Raw genomic sequence first — 7,110 nt, forward strand, 5'->3', positions numbered from 1 at the left:
TCTTTAACCAATTATCTATCAAGGGGCACTGTATAAAATTCTATTGTATTCCTATATACTAACAATAAAATTTCAGAAAAAGAAATAAAAAAAATTATTTTGCAGTTGCAGCTAAAAAATAAAATACCTGGGGATAAACTTAACACAGGATGTGAATGACCTACACTTTGAAAACTATAAGATATTCTTAGAAGAAATTAAAGAAATGGAAAGATATCCCAAGTTCATGGATTGGAAGAATCAGCAAAGTTAAAATGACCATGTTACCCAAAGCAATATACAGATTTAATGCAATCTCCATCAAAATACCAATGGAATTTTTTTTAAGGAAATAGAACAAAAAATCATCAGATTTGTATGGAACCTCAAAATACCCCAAATAGCTACATGTACATTTTTTAAAAACAATGTTTAGTTTTTAAAAGCAAATTATATTTTGTTTAAGCTTAAGAGATTTTGACAAAAAAATTGGTAAGAATTCATTAATTTTCATTTCCCTTTGGATTATTGTTTCTATATTTCTTTAATCTAGCAGGAATGCATTTGGGTTATTGTATAAAATGTGCCTCCTTTATTTAAATACAGATCTTGGAATTATTTAGCTTATTTTGGTTACCAGAATGTTGTCTACCACACTATCTTACACAGTGTCTATAGCATAACATTCTTAATGAATGTTTGTTGAATTTAATTAAATGTGTGGCCCATTGAAAATGCTCAATAAAATATATTAATTAATTTGTTTATTAATTAATTCATAGTTACATTCATTAATCCAACAAACACTCATTTAAAACAAATTTTCTGTTAGTCACAATGCTAATTGTCCAAGAAACAAACATTAAGATAGAACTGCTGTCTTGAGGACTTTAGAGTTTATATAAACCTAAATTGGTGTAATGGTCATATTTTAATAATAAGTACATAATTATAGTATAGTCTATAGAACATGTACAAAAATAAAACCATAATTTAAACAATTTAAGGGTCATTATAGGCATAGATTCAACTGGGGAAAATGAGCAAATTAAAATCTGTACTCAGTGTCCAAAGTAACTCCCAGCTATTTAGATACTATTAGATACTTCTAAACCTATTCATCATTTTATTAAATCATCAAACATAAAAATTCAAAAAATATATAATGTATTATTATTAACATTTCAAGGTTGTTGTTTTTTATCAAAATTAATAGTGTATAACACTGGGGGCAGAAAAGTTGATTCTACTATCAATAAATCAATTAATGATGCAAAGAACAATATATGATCTCCTTAATCACAACACTTTATATTTAGAAAACACTCTTTATGATGGGGAAAAGACCAATGCAACAGAGTTGTGGCTAGTAGAGCTGTACTTAGGTTATCAATCTTAATTTTGTTCATCTTCTACTTACTTTTTTGAAGCATGTTTGTCTATGTGCTCAACTGTCTCTGGCTTCCCAGGGCCTCGTCTTTCATGTGCCCTATAAAATGAGGAGCTTCTTAAAGTAGAGGCTTTACTCAGACCTTTAAAACAATAGTGATTGGATAATTTCTCAGATCTCAGTGTCCCTTCAAAATGCCAGTGACTTTTAGTTAACTATACCAATTCTAATGTTTTCCCTAAATTAATACTGCAATTGAAATGAAAAGAAAAGAAAAATCAAAGAAATAGACTTGTGCACTCTTGACTGAATAACTGCAGTTTATTATATAACGATACATTATCCTTTTCCCTGGTCTTTGTATGTGCCCTAGAATGACTCTGTTCAGTTATTTTAATGATACAAATACATTGCTCCGAAATCTCTGCTTTTATATCTTCTAATGTATGTATAATACTAATGCCCAACCATGAAAAACAGGCTGCCTCAAACCACATATTATGTATTTAAAATCTTAACTAAATAAAAATTTCTGCATTCATCACCACCATACTTAGCACATTAATTTTTTGTCTATTTTAGTAAAATTATGGAAAATATTCAAGAGAACATCTAATATCAGTACCCTTGTTTGCATTTTCCTTAGCTAGTTTAGAATTGTTTTCTACATAATTCAACAATTAATTACAAAATCAACTGAATCCCAAAAATTGTTCGGTAGAGATACTGAAGTGAAGAAGATAACTGAATGCATGAGGGTATAAGCTGCATGTTTTTAGCATGAAAGATGGATGTTGAATGAGTAGTTACAGAACTTCTTCCAGATACATGAGAGTAACAAGATCAAATTACCATGTTAGCACACCATTAAAAAGCTGAGCAAAATATTAAAAACAACATTTTTAGACATTGAATCACAAGTACCACAGGACCATGATCACTAAGAGAAAGGGAAGAAAATGATGGAAACATTTTAGTTGCAGTGTCTTTCTGAACGGAACCAATTTTAACTGCAGCACTGGGTAGGAATAACTTACCAGAGCCCATCATTCTAGCTGAGATAAAAGAGAATAATTTGGAGCTTGGAGAACCTGTGTGTAAATAATTTTCAGATCCCAATGCTGGAGTAGAGAAAGCTATGCAGAGTATAGCTCCAAAATTTTAAATGTATAGTTGTCCCTTTGTGTCATTGGCTGAAGGTGAATGCTTGTACGCATAGGATAACACTCTATAAGGCTGTGCAAATGCAAACTTTTGAGGAAATACACTTGTCTGGTAGCTGTAAGCCACACAATTCTCTGAGCTCAAAAAGGCCAGGAAACTTTCAAGTTCTTACCAGCTAGAATACAGAGATGTTGTTGAATGATGGACTATTGAATAGATACCTGAGAAAAATTTTACAAAGCAGTAAGGCAAACTATCCTTTGGGTAAAGGATAATCTAGAAGTAAGCAAGAAAACGGAAAATTGATAAGAATATAGAAGATATAAGCAACATGCTCAACCTATCTGATCTATTAGCATTTATGAAATATCACATCCATCAATTTCAGAATAGAAATTATTTTCTAGTGTACCTGAAATATTCGCTAAAATACACTATTTGCTGGATCATAAAAATGTTTTCATAAATTTATAAATATTTAAATAATGCAGAGAATGTTCTCTAAAAACAAACAAAAATCAATATCAGAAACATATCTGAAAAATACCAAATATTTGGAAATTAAAAATAAGTTTCTTAATAATATAAGGGACAAGAAAAATTACAGATAAATCAGAAAACATATTGATATAAATGAAAATTATGATACAAAATACCAAAATTAGTGGTTTGCAGCTAAGGCAGTGCTTATAGAAAAATTAATAATTTCAAATGTTTATTGAAGGAAAGAAAAATTACAAAATCAATTATCTAAGCTTCCACTTAAGAATATAGTAAAATAAGAGCAAATTAAGCCCCAGTTGAGTAAAAGGAAGAAAGTAATAATTAGCAGAAGATCAATGGAATATAAATTGATAAAACAATAGAGAGAAATAAATAAAGCCAAAGGTTGATTAAAAATGCTTTCAAAATACATCAATAACATTGATAAACCTCCAGTTAAAACAATAAAGATTAAAAAAGTGGAAAAATAAAGTAGATCAAAATCTCCAATATCGGAAGACAAAAGGAGCACGTCACTACAGTTCTTACAGATATTTAAAAGGCATTACGGGTATTGTTGTTATCCATTTTTATCCATTTTTAAAAAGTTATTAGATACATTGACATAAATTTGTTTAATAATTTTCCCGTAATGCCTTTTAAATATCTGTAAGAACTGTAGTGATGTGCTCCTTTTTTCTTCCAATATTGGAGATTTTAATCTACTTTCTTTTTCTACTTTTTTTAATCTTTATTATTTTAACTGGAGGTTTATCAATATGGCCTCAGGGATAGACAAGACAGTCTGGGGAATATAATCAATAATGTTGTAAATATTTTTTAGGGGGCCAGATGGGCTCATGTCTTGTTAGGGAGTCCACTCATAGTCGGTGTAGAGGCCTGACCACCACACTGTATTTCTGAACTGATGTTGATTAATATTGTATGTCCAATATAATTATATATACATATAGTCACGGGACGTGGAGTAGAGTGTGGGAATGGAGTCAATGGAATTGTAATAGATAAGTATGATATCGGGGGTGAGAAGGCAATAGATGGGGGAGAGGGGTTGTTTATGTATGACGCGTGAAAAGGATAGCTATTGCATTGTTCTGTACACCTGAAACTAACAATGAAAAAAAATGGATAGATTTTTTTTAAAGAACCAAATGAAAAAAACAGATACAAAGAGCAGTAAAAGTAAAAAAAAGAAAAAAAAAGAAGTCATTTGCCTTTTAGCAAATAAAGAAACAGAATGGGGCTGGATGAGTGGCTCAGTTGGTTAAGAGTTTGCTTAAGAGCAAGATCTCTGAGCAACAGGGTCGCTGGTTCAATTCCCACATAGGCCAATTAGCTTCGTCCAAGCTGAGCTGCCGCTGAGCTGCCAACAGGTAACAGGATGGCTCAGCTGGTGAGAGCACGTGCTCTTAATGAATGACAAGATGGCCTGTTTGATGGTGCGCTATGCCCATCCGCAACTAAGACTTGCTTGAGCTGAGCTGCCGCCCAGATTTCTCAGTGGATAAAGCGTGTGCTCTTAACAGCAAGGTTGCTTGGTTTGACTCCCACATGAAAAAAAAAAAAAGAAACTAAGTATGTAATTGAAATATTTTCTGAAAACTTCAGACCCAGATAGCTTCACTACTATAATTAATCAAATATTTAAAGAAGACATCATTATAATGATCTCATAAATGATTTTTTTGAAAACAGAAAAAAGAGAAATAATGACACCTAATTATAACTAATATCCCAATAAGACAAGCATTGCCCAAACTATCTATCTTTATAGATTTTCTGTAAATCTAAATCTATTCTAAACTAATAAGTTAATTATAACAATAAAAAATGTAATTTAATACATTAGCAGAATAAAACAGAAAAAAGTTACCATCTCAATATATACAAATAATTTAATAAAATTTAATACTCATTTATAATATAAATACTCAGCAAAATAGGACTAGAAGGGAACTGCAAATTTTTATTAAGCTCTACAAAACACAGTGCTTACATCATACTTAATGGTAAAATTCTGAATTTTATTTTCTGGATCAGCATTTCTGTTAAACATTACACTGTAGTTTCTGGCCTTTGCAGTAAGGCAAGACAAAGAAATTAAAATCAGACTGGAAAATAATATACAAAATTGACTTTGTTCACTTAAGACAAAATTATTTGCATATAAAATTCTAAGGAGTCTACAGAATATCCATTAGAACTAATAATTGGATGTACCAAAGGCAAAAATGAAAAGTCAATATTCCCAAATAAAAAACATTGAAATAAAAATGCCATTAAAATAGCATGTATAACCCAAAAGAGTTAAGGATAAGAGTAAATTAAACAAAAATATGTGTAAGATTTATACAGTGAAAACTATAAAACACTGTTGGGAGAAATTAAATAATTGAGAGATGTACTATGCCTGAGGACTGGAAAGACTAATATGTTAAGAAGCTAATTTCCCCCAAATTGATCTGTATATTTAACCTAATTCCAATATGAGTCTCAGAAGACTTTTTTTTCAGTAGAAATGTAGAAGCTTGGATTACATTATATATTAATATAATTAATATATTATTACAAAATGCAATTAATGTAGAGTAGCCAAAATTATTTTACAAAAGATGAGTACCCTGGAAGTACTTATAGACCTAACATCAAGATGTAACATAAAATTATGGTGATTAATAAACTATGTCATTGACATTGTGAAGACCAGGGGTTGGCAAACTTTTGAGACAGAAGAGCCGCCAGGGGTCAGCAAACTGCAGCTCGTGAGCCACATGCGGCTCTTTGAGTACGCACATGTGGCTCTGAAGTAAAATTGAAAATGAAAATAAAACTATCATAGTTTCATTTATAAAATTTTTAAAGGATATTATTCACATAATGATGATTACGTAAAAATATATTTATGGCTCTCAAATAATTTTTAAAGTTTATAAGGGACAGGATTGGCTCTTCCAGGGGTCAGCACACTTTTGAGATGGAACATACCCAAAGAGCTGCATGTGGCTTGGGAGCCACAGTTTGCCGACCCCTGGTAGACCTGTTTATCAACGGAACAAAATAGGGAGTCCAGAACTAGATCAAAATATGTGTCATCAATAGTGACAAAATGTTAATTCAATTTGGAAAAGAAAGTTTGTACACAAATGATGCTGAAACAACTGATATCTATAGGGAGGAGAATAAACCACAACACCTCAAACCATACACAAAAAATAATTAAAAATGACTCAAAAGAATTGAAAACATTTTTTTACAAGACTAGTATGTGATATTTATAGAAACATTATTCATAATAGCCTCAATATAAAACAATTTAAATGTCTATAAACTGCTAAATAGAAAAACAAAATGTGGTATATCCATACAATGGAATAGTAGCAGTGAAAAGGAATGAGTTAGAAACACCCTCGAACATGGATGAACTTTAGAAACAATATACCATGAAAGAAGTCAGACATAAAAAGCACATATTGAATGGCGTAGTTTGTATAACATGTTTAGAAAAGGCAAATTAGTATTGATAAAGCCTGGAGTTGGGGGTTAGAAGGAGACAATTTTGCCACAGTGAAAATGTTCTAAAAGTTGACTGTGGTAATGATTTCACAACCTTATAAATTTACTAAAATTCACTGAAATATATACCTCAATGGACAAATGTTATGTAGGGCAAACCCCATATTGTATATTTAGATCATACTACCATAAAGTTGTTCAAAAAATAAGAATTACCCAATCAACTACCAAAGGACACTGACTGTCTCCAAGTCTTGGCCACCATGAATAATGCTGCAATGAATATCAGAGCACACACATCTTTACGGATAAATGGGATAAATGTTTTCAGATTTTTGGGGTAGTTACTTAAGAGAGGGATTGAAAACCTACATAACGTTACTAACAATTGTCACCCAAATAACTAAAAAAAAAAAAAATTATCACATGACCCAGCAATTGTACTCCTTGGTATTTACCCAAATAATTTAAAAACATATGATATATCATTATCAAATATCTTCTCCCATTCAGTAGGCTTCCTTTTTGTTTTATTGATGGTTTCTTTTGTTGTGAAAAAA

The sequence above is a fragment of the Hipposideros armiger genome, unplaced genomic scaffold (genome assembly GCF_001890085.2).
Source record: "Hipposideros armiger isolate ML-2016 unplaced genomic scaffold, ASM189008v1 scaffold_215, whole genome shotgun sequence".
Taxonomy (NCBI): domain Eukaryota; kingdom Metazoa; phylum Chordata; class Mammalia; order Chiroptera; family Hipposideridae; genus Hipposideros; species Hipposideros armiger.